Source organism: Schistocerca nitens, chromosome 2 (assembly GCF_023898315.1).
Source record: "Schistocerca nitens isolate TAMUIC-IGC-003100 chromosome 2, iqSchNite1.1, whole genome shotgun sequence".
NCBI classification, from domain to species: domain Eukaryota; kingdom Metazoa; phylum Arthropoda; class Insecta; order Orthoptera; family Acrididae; genus Schistocerca; species Schistocerca nitens.
This window is the reverse complement of record NC_064615.1, coordinates 1,034,714,895-1,034,725,834: the sequence shown is the minus strand read 5'-3', so window position 1 is coordinate 1,034,725,834 and position 10,940 is coordinate 1,034,714,895.

Here is a 10,940-nt window from a genome sequence, read left to right as displayed (position 1 = left end):
AGTTACGGCTGTAGTTGATGAAACACACATTCTTTGCCCTGAAATTCTTTGCGCCCCGGCGAACGGGCCCGCTCCGCTGGGAAGGACGATTCGGCCAGCACGGGACTTGCGCCAGTCAGAGTGGCGCCAGTAGAAACGCTAGCGCCAGCGCCAGTGCCAGCAGTTTGGCAAACGAAGCCAATTACAGGGCCGGCGCCGTCTCTCACCTTAACGAGAGCCTCTCTGGGAAACAGCGGCCGCCCGCTCTGCCGTTAATTCGGGGACGGCGGCTGATGCGGGCCTGTTTAATCCGATACAGGAGTCAAGGGCGGACTGCGCTGCTCGTACTTCGTGCGGCAACGAGCCTCTTTCTCGTAGCGCTTTTATCCCACGAGGGAAACGGAGATGGAACAGGTGTTGTTCCGCGCTGTCTGCCTCGGGCGGAAAAGATGGCGACCCCTGTTTTACACCATGAATGAAACAGGTCAATTTCAAATACCCTACGCAGGCTCTGACTCTTTGTTTACTAACAATAACATCATGAAATTTTCAAATAACTTCCGGGAATTCAGCCAGGTAACACTTTCAGCAACCGCCGATATTTCGGCGGGAGAACACCCCGCCATTTTCAAGGCAAACTGCAACGGACAGGCGGCGTACATGCAAATTTAATACCTCGGTTCTCCGACAAAAGCAGGAAAGATAACACACACACACACACACTGAACACTAGTGCCACCAAAGATGGCCAAAGTCAGAGCTATCGATAGTGAGACTATGAATTCGCAGGTGAGGCAGCATTGCCTGTTTTTTGACAAGGGAGAGAGCCGGATTCCAAACAGAGTTTAAACAGAAACCTCCATCCCTGTTAACGAGGTTGCTCGCTAGTTTAATCTCAACTGCCTCCCTAATGACACTGTCCCAATAGCTGGACGTGCATGCTAATATCTCGGTGTTATTATATAACATGGGGTGACCAGTATCCAAGCAATGTTCGGCAATAGCAGATCTATTTGGCTGCTGTAATCGCGTGTGCCGTTTATGCTCAGTACATCTGTTCTGTATTAAATTTGCATGTACGCCGCCTGTCCGTTGCAGTTTGCCTTGAAAATGGCGGGGTGTTCTCCCGCCGAAATATCGGCGGTTGCTGAAAGTGTTACCTGGCTGAATTCCCGGAAGTTATTTTAAAGTTGTATACGCCAGGAGAAACTCAGGTCTAACATCATGAAAGGTATCTGTATCAGGAGAAATGATTGTAAACAGTGACGGCTCGTGAATATGCATTCTGGGTGTTGAGAGTATGAAATTAATAGTATCTGCTGTATAACAGTTATGGTTATCAACGAGTTAATACAACTACTGCCACTGACAATGATAATAACAACAGAAATGATAATAACAGTAGTGTGTATAACTTATCTGATGAAAGAAAGGATTGTTTTTGTGGAATTTTGTTATTTTGTACGTAATCAAGTATAGTTTATGGAAATAACGAAATAAGGTGTAAGCTATCACAACTCTCAATTTCGCATACGTGGGAGTTTTCGTGCTTTTCCATTTTTTCGGACAAATGTACAAGATCCCTAACAGATGTATTATTTAACTAATTTACTTCAGAGCTGATAATCAGATATTCTTACGCTGCACCCACGTGACAAATCGTGCTAACTGTAAGCTTTCTTGTTAAAAGTTCCCACAGACATGCTTATTTCATTTCGTCACTCTCTTGATCAAAGGATCCGTTCTCGGAGGCCATAACTCCTTTGTTGCTAACATTCCCTATTTTCCTTTTCTGTTCCCAGAATGAGATTTTCACTCACTCTGCAGCGGAGTGGTCGCTGATATGAAACTTCCTAGCAGATTAAATCTGCGTGCAAGATCGAGGCTCGAACTCGGGGCCTTTGCCTTTCACCAGCAAGTTCTCTGCCGACTGAGCTATCCAAGCATGACTCATTACCCGTCCTCACAGCTTTGCTTTTCTGTTAGCATTTAAAATAGATTCAGATTAGTTCATGTTTACATTGCACACGAAAGCCGATTCCCGCACAGTAAACAACAAACTCCAAGCACAAAGTGCCGTTTGTGGAAATGATGAAACTCAAGTAGTAATGTCTACGAACATGGTCACTTAAGTTGATCCATAACAGGAAGGACACAGTTGTCGATCCCACATTTAAGTAAATATCAGAGAAACCAGTGATACAGCTTTTCGTGAATTCACAGATAAACCTGACTCAATGTAAGATCAGAGTTTTAAGAAGCATGAGTAACTGCTACAATCTCACACTCGACGGTGCTGTGCTTTAGGTCCTTGTGATTCTCAGCGCCTCAAATGGATTACTGTATGATAAAATTCATAACTTAATATACTGTAACTCATTCAGAAATCCACAAAATAGGTTTACTGTCCGATCCAATTTTACTACAGTACACAGTGAGTGAATTAGCATATCTGAGAAATGTGCTGTCATCCAGCAAGATTTATGCTGAGCGAACGGGGATAAAAGTCTGCCGCAGTGTGCTGGCACCTCGTGGCACTGACATAAACATTTAGTTGAGTGACAAGGGCTAGTTCTGCACATCGCGAACCGTGCACGTTGTTTATAAATCCGTATGCACTGGGCTCATAAGGCAATTACATAGTGCGAGTTGCGCATGTGCAAAAGCTCCTTAAAACGTGCGCAACTGAAGGTGTACTCGCCACTTTGGTGCCACGTTTTACAGGGTCTAGAGGATCAGTAGCGCGGTAGATTTAAGTTCCGTATCGTTCGGATTGCAGCATCTGTGTTACGTTTAACAGCATTCAAATAAAAATAACCAATGTATACACAAGGTGTCGAAAGTTAGGGTGTTCACGTACACTTGTGGTCTTACACGGCAGCCCCCACTGGTTGTAAAAAATGTAAATATCATGAGAAATCATAGTGTGGCTGATATGTTCCCACTTGGCGTACCTATGAATGCAAATATCAAGACAAATCACATTTACTCGGAATTTTTACCCCTATGAGCACATTTGAATGTCGAATACAAGAGTGATATGTATCCTCTGGCTACCAGAGGCTGTAGTAGTACGGGGCAGGTCTCGGATGAGCGAAGGAGTCGGCAACGGTTGTCGACCAGACAGCGAGAGAGAATGTGTCATGGCAGAGTGAGAAGCTTGGCTGGCAGATGTGCCTCAAAGGGATTTTTATTTGACAAGGAACCCTTTGAGTGCGAGGTCGCAAGCGCGCTCTTCAGCAAGACTCATTTAAAACTGTTGTGTTAACAATTATAACAGTAAAACTATTAGCTTGTGAAGGCGTTTGCGTCGAGTTGTCAGCACTAAAAAACAAGCAACACTGCATGAAATAACCACAGACACCAATGTGGGACGTACGGCGAACGTATCCGTTAAGACAGAGCGGCGAAATTTGGCGTTAATGGGCTACGGCAGCAGATGAGCGACGCGAGTGCCTTTTATAACAGCACGACATCGCCTGCGTAGCCTCTCCTGGGTTCGTGACCATATCGCTAGGACCTTAGGCAATTGGATGACCGTGGCCTGGCCAGGTAAGTCCCGATTTCAGTTCGTAAGAGCTGATGATAGGATTCGAGTGTGAGACACATCCCACAAAGCCATGGTCCCAAGCTGTCAAAAATGCACTGTGCAAGGTGGTGATAGTTCCGTAATGGTGTGGGTTATGTTTACTTTGAACGGACAGGGCCCTCAGGTGCGCCTGAACCGATCATTGGCTGGAAATGATCATGTTCGGCTAATTGCAGCCATTCCAAACAACGACAAATTTTTTATGGACGACAGTGCGCCATGTCACCGGGCCACAATTGTTCGCCATTGGTCTGAACATTCTGGACAGTCGAAGCTATATGGTTGTGCGATCCATCAAAACTTATGGGACATAATCGAGAGGTTAGTTCGTGCACAAAATCCTACAGCGGCTACACTTTGGCAACTATGGACGCTATATAGGCAGCACGGCTCAATACTTCTTCAGGGTACTTTAAACGATTTGTTGAGTCCATGCCTCGTTACTGCATTACGCGGGGTAAAAGCAGATATTACGATATATCCAAGGACTTCTATCACCTCAGTGTATCACTAATGAAGGATGCCTGACACTGAAACTGTGGTGTCACCGCTAGACACCACACTTGCTAGGTGGTAGCTTTAAATCGGCCGCGGTCCATTAGTACATGTCGGACCCGCGTGTCGCCACTGTGTAATCGCAGACCGAGCGCCACCACACGGCAGGTCTAGAGAGACGTACGAGCACTCGCCCCAGTTGTACGGACGACATTGCTAGCGACTACACGTACGAAGCCTTTCTCTCAATTGCCGAGAGACAGTTAGAATAGCCTTCAGCTAAGTCCATGGCTACGACCTAGCAAGGAGCAGTTAACCATATCTAGAGAGAGTCTCACTTGTATTATCAAGAGATATGTACCACAAGGAAATTAAAGTTAAGTAAACCTAAGCTCCGTTCTTTTCTTTATAGCATTCATAGAGTATCCTGTTTCAGACTTAACGCAAGACGGCGTGAGTTGACGCGTGCCCTTTCGGCTACTTCAGTGTGGCGTAGCTAGCTTGTTACGCCACAACAGAAACTTTAGGCTAAAACCAGTAAACTGTACCTCTGCCAGTTCATATGTGCCCATCAGAGGTTATGGTTTCAAACTACAGTACAGGAAACAATTCGTAATAAATTCAGATTTTGCATATCGTTTTAACTATGGATGACAGCGTTATTGATACAGCTGGAACAGAATTCTGGTAAGCGCAGCATGCTGATTCCTCCACCTCTATCTTGTTGTACACTGAAGAGCGAAAGAAACTGCTACACATGCCTAATATCGTGTACGGCCCACGCGAGCACGAAGAAGTGCCCCACTACGATGTGGCATGGACTCGACTAACGACTGAAGTATTGCAGGAGGAAATTGACAATTCCTGCAGGGCTGTCCATAAATCCTTAAGAGTTCAAGGGATGGAGATCTCTTTTGAATAGCACGTTGCATGCATCCCAGATATGCTCAATAATGCTCAAGTTTGGTGCCCAGCGGAAGTGTTTAAACTCAAAAGAGTGTTCCTGAAGCCAGTCTGTAGCAATTCTGGACGTCTGGGGTGTCGTATTGTCCTACTGGAATTGGCCACGTCTGTAGGATCGCACAATGTACATAAATGAATGCGTGATTAGACAGGATGCTTACATCCTTGTTACCTGTCTGAGTCGTATGTAGACGTATCACGGATCACATATCACTCGAACTGCTTACGCCCCGCACCATTACAGAGCATTCACCAGCTAGAACAGTCCCCTGCTGACATGCCGGATTCATGGATTCATGAGGTTGTCTCCATACACGTACACGTCCATCCGCTAGACACAATTTGAAACGAAATTCGTCCGACCACTACCAGGCAATATGTTTCAGTCATCAATGGTCGAATGTCGGTGTTAATGGGCCCAGGTGAGGCGTAAAGCTTTTTGTCGTGCAGTCAATAGTACACAAGTGGGCGTTTGGATCCGAAAGCCCATATCGATGATGTTTCGTTGAATAGTTCTCACGCTGACACTTTTGTCTGCCCAGCATTGAAATCTGCAGCAATCTGTGGAAGGATTGCATTTCTGTCCCGTTGAACGATTCTCTTCAGTCGTCGTTGGTCCCGTTCTTGCAGGATCTTTTTCCGGCCGAAGCGATGTCGGAGATTGGATGTTTTACCGGATTCTTGATATTCACGGTGCACTCATGAAATGGTCGTACAGGAAAATTCCCACTTCATCGCTACCTCGGAGATGCTCTGTCCCATCACTCGTACACCGACTATAACACCACGTTCAAACTCACTTAAATGTTAATAACCTGCCATTGCAGCAGCAGTAGCCGGTCTAACTTTCGGCCGGAGTGGCCCTGCGGTTCTAGACGCTACAGTCTGGAACCGCGAGACCGCTACGGTCGCAGGTTCGAATTCTGCCTCGGGCATGGATGTGTGATGTCCTTAGGTTGGTTAGCTTTAAGTAGTTCTAAGTTCTAGGGGACTGATGGCCTGAGAAGTTGAGTCCCATAATGCTCAGAGCCATTTGAACCATTTTGAACCGATCTAACAACTGCGCCAGACGCTTGCTGTCTTATATAGGCGTTGCCGACAGCAGGGTCGTATTCTGCTTGTTTACATGTTTCTGTATTTGAATACGCTTGCCTATACCAGTTTCTTTGGCACATCAGTGTGTATTTTTTTTACAAAAATTACCAGTTGCCTTTTGTTGTAATAATAAGCAGAAATTGCTGGTGAGGCGTTGAATTGAAAGGTGTCCATTGATTCAGCTACCCCTCATTTTGATCACATATTTTTCTCATCGATTACACGAGAGCTCTTCCGATCACGCATTGATCGGTGTGTAGCAACTCAACCATTGAATCGCTTGGGTGTGGTCGTGCCACGTGAGCACGTAGAATTTGAAAGGAAGAAAGCGATGCAGTTGTACGGAGTCAATCAGTGTGTTGTGGTCAGACGCGAGCAGTCCTAAGTGGTGTCGCTATGTGATATAGTGCATGTGAAGTGTCCTTTATTGTGAGTACGTGCGGTCAGGAAGTGCAGAGCACCGAAGAGGCCGTTTGAAAATTATTTGTATCAGAGAACCTGTTGTCTGATAATTCTCTTGACTTTCAGTGTAAGAGAAGGACTGCATAGTATTGAAGCTGGTGTTGAGAGTGGCTGTACTGTCCTATCTAGAGAGAGAGCGAGCTATGTTCCTCCTCCCCCTCCCATCTCTCGCTCTCTCTCTCTATCTCTATGTCTCTTTTCTCATTCAGCGATGTGAGGTAAGGTGTTACTATTTTCCTCGTCGTTTTGTGTCTTATGTGGAGGCAGTGTGACTAGTTAGGTTTTCCTGGGAGCCATGTAACAGTGATGATTAGACAGAAATCCATAAAGAGCATTTTGATTACTATCGCGTCCCATGTTTAACACTTGATCGGGAGTTAGTAAGTTGTTCTTTCATTCACAAAACAGACTGGTAATATTTGTGTGTGATTTTTTTTTTATAGTACCGATTCAAGAATCGAGCAAAAGTCCTCGTTCGATCAGAGGAGTAGTATGTTGTGGTAGCCCTCTATCCCTATCCACGAAGAAGGTTTGCGTTTTTACCTGAAGGCTGCACCTTTGAAATTATAACGGCTGGGAACTTCCACCGTCTAAAAACTTCTAGAACATTCCAGAACATTCGAGAGTATTGTAGAGCATTCCACAACATTTCAGAATGTTCCGGAATGATCCACTATGATCCAGAATGTTCTGGAATGTTCCGGGATAGTGTGGAACATTCGGGAAGACTCCAAAACGTTTTGGAACAACCCAGAACATCCCAGATCATTGTGGAACATTCCAAAACACTTTAGAATGTTGTGGAATGTTCTGGAACATTGTGTACCATTCGAAGCCTTTTCGCTATGTTCTGGAATTTGTCAGTGGTAGGGCTACCCATTGGTAAAGACCCAACGTGGGTTCGAAAGCCAGTTTCTTATCACTGACGAAGGGAGAACCGAAAAAGTTGAGCAGTGAGTGAATAAAAACAGACAGTGAATTATGAATAGTCAAAGTTTTACAGTGACTGAATATAAATAGAAAATAAAGTTTTGACAGTGTGTAAAGTGTACTTAGGGTATTTGTTAATAAAAAGTTGATTTGATTTTTATTTTGGACAAAGCCCAAGCGTAAAAGAGGAGGAGACCTGTCCAGTGGTGCAGCAAAACGGCGAGAACGAAAACAACAGCGAAAGATCGAAATAGACGAAGAGTGCGAAGTTCGTTTCAGTTCCTAACGAAAGATAATGAGCACCGTGAGAAACAGAGAAACCGAAGAACATAAGCCGGCCGCGGTGGCCGTGCGGTTCTAGGCGCTCCAATCCGGAGCCGCGCGGCTGCTACGGTCGCAGGTTCGAATCCTGCCTCGGGCATGGGTGTGTGTGATGTCCTTAGGTTAGTTAGGTTTAAGTAGTTCTAATTTCTAGGGGACTGATGACCACAGCAGTTGAGTCCCATAGTGCTCGGAGCCATTTGAATTTGAAGAACATAAAAATAGCGTGGGAGTAATATTCATCACTACCACTAGGGGTGTGGATGACCTGTTGGTATTTGTATTCAGTATTTAGTTGACTTGGAAGACTTTTAAAACAATGAAATGCAATTTGTGTGATAAAAGCTGGTCATGCACGGTGTCGTCCCTGAAGACGACGACACTGCACATGGCGAGCTTTCATGTTATTGTTTTCGGGTGGTGCAGCATTGTCAGCCCCTGTCTGAGTAAACGCATGTGTGATTTAGTGCCTTTACTCCATATACGATTACAAAAATAGGAAGTGGCCATTAGTGGCATACAGATGTAGTTTACCGCCTGAGTCACATCAGAATGTCTTCAAAGTATTGGTAGTATCGTTGCACAATGTATGGTCCACTGAATGTGTGAATATGCCTGGTGTGATATTCCTGGCTGTGTCCGCCAGTATTTCATTTTGCTAGAAGCTCGCCTTAATGCAGCCTGATATACGCAAAGTAGCATATGGTACGAAAGTGGAGTGAGGTACAAGCAACAGATGGTACAGTACTAACCATTCCCGTGGCAGAGTCCGCCAGTTGTACTAGACTTGCTCCTAATAGGTCGGCACATTCGGGTGTTAGGCGCCAAAACGCCCAAATTCTCTTATTATTTATTTATATACTCTTCATTGTATTTAATACAGTTTTCAGTATGACAGTCTCTTATGGTTACCCTACGAGTCTGCCGTTTTCGTTTCTTTAAATTTCACTAGCTTTGAGAAAATTAAGAGTAACGATATTGCAGCCGAAGTGCTTCGGACACCTTCGGGTCGCTTTGGCGCGCCTGGGAGACCAAGTACTTCGGCTACACTAGTCAGACCGTCAGACTGTTTAGGGCGTTCTAGAGGGATGGACGTGTATCTATGTTACGGTCGTTCAGGAGGAACGGACATGTTGTCCTTTATATCGGAATTGTCAGGAAAGTTAGCGCAAAATTAAGAGAGCTATGTCGAATGCTATAAATTACAATGTAAAATGAGTTGTTATTTAAATAACAAGAAAACAGAATACATTAATGAGAAGCGTCGCCTACCATAATTGTCAGTACTACAGATGTTGTCCTCTGTAGATACAAAGACTAAAATGGACATGTTGTTGTTGTGGTCTTCAGTCCTGAGACTGGTTTGATGCAGCTCTCCATGCTACTGTATCCTGTGCAAGCTTCTTCATCTCCAAGTACCTGCTGCAACCTACATCCTTCTGAATCTGTTTAGTGTATTCATCTCTTGGTCTCCCTCTACGATTTTTACCCTCCACGCTGCCCTCCAATACTAAATTGGTGATCCCTCGATGTCTCAGAACATGTCCTACCAACCGATCCCTTCTTCTAGTCAAGTTGTGCCATAAGCTCCTCTTCTCCCCAATTCTATTCAATACCTCCTCATTAGTTATGTGATCAACCCATCTAATCTTCAGCATTCTTCTGTAGCACCACATTTCGAAAGCTTCTATTCTCTTCTTGTCTAAGCTATTTATCGTCCACGTTTCACTTCCATACATGGCTACACTCCATACAAATACCTTCAGAAACGAGTTCCTGACACTTAAATCAATAGTAGATGTTAACAAATTTCTCTTCTTCAGAAACGCTTTCCTTGCCATTGCCAGTCTACATTTTATATCCTCTCTACTTCGACCATCATCAGTTATTTTTCTCCCCAAATAGCAAAACTCCTTCACTACTTTCAGTGTCTCATTTCATAATCTAATTCCCTGAGCATCACCCGACTTAATTCGACTACATTCCATTACCCTCGTTTTACTTTTGTTGATGTTCATCTTATACCCTCCTTTCAAGACACTGTCCATTCCGTTGATCTGCTCTTCCAAGTCCTTTGGTCTCTCTGACAGAATTATAATGTCATCGGCGAACCTCAAAGTTTTTATTTCTTCTCCATGGATTTTAATACCTACTCCGAATTTTTCTTTTGTTTCCTTTATTGCTTGCTCAGTATACAGATTGAATAACGTCGGGGAGAGGCTACAACCCTGTCTCACTCCCTTCCCAACCACTGCTTCCCTTTCATACCCCTCGACTCTTATAACATGTGGCATTCTATAAAAAGCACAATCACAGGTTCCAGATGATGGCATAGCAGCCTCCGCCGAAGAAGATCTCACGAACGACGATCTGTCTTCTTCGCTGGGAACCCAACCTTAGAAGACGACAGGTAGGTGGAGAAAACGGTTAGGGACTCTTATTCAATGTCTTCAGCTTCCAGATCTGACTTCCAAAGGACACGCATAATTTATACTTGGTGTACTAAGACGCATATCGATTCGATTACCAGACGAGTACATTTAATTAAAGCATTGACTTACTAATATTTTTCTCCATGGCGACCATCTATTTACATTTTAACTTTGCAATAATCAGCATATTTTGTCTAACACACTTTTCTCAAAACTATATAAATTTTTTGATGAAATTTTTATAAATCCATCAATTTTTATGAAGTCATGAGGAGTGAAGATAATATTGTTTTAGAAGTTTTTGCTGGTGTTCTACACCCGACAAAATACAGGCATATGCAACGCAACTAGACATTTACTACACATACACACCAAGTATCACCTTTCTTCTTCCCTGCTTTGCACACCACACAATTTCTGGAGGGTGTTTTGTTTGATGTTTTTTTTCTTTTGTGGGGGGAGGGGATAAACCCAACAAAGCCAGAGAACTATTGCTTATAACTCGCAAAATATCGACAGAAGTCGTGTGTTTGTACAGCACGAAACAGACACATTTTTCAGCCTTTCAGTGCTACATAACATGTATTAAATGAGATGAAGACCCACTAAGAAAAAGATCCGTCTTGGATATGCTTGGTCCGTCCCGCAGCTGGCGACGTAATAACGCACTTGGA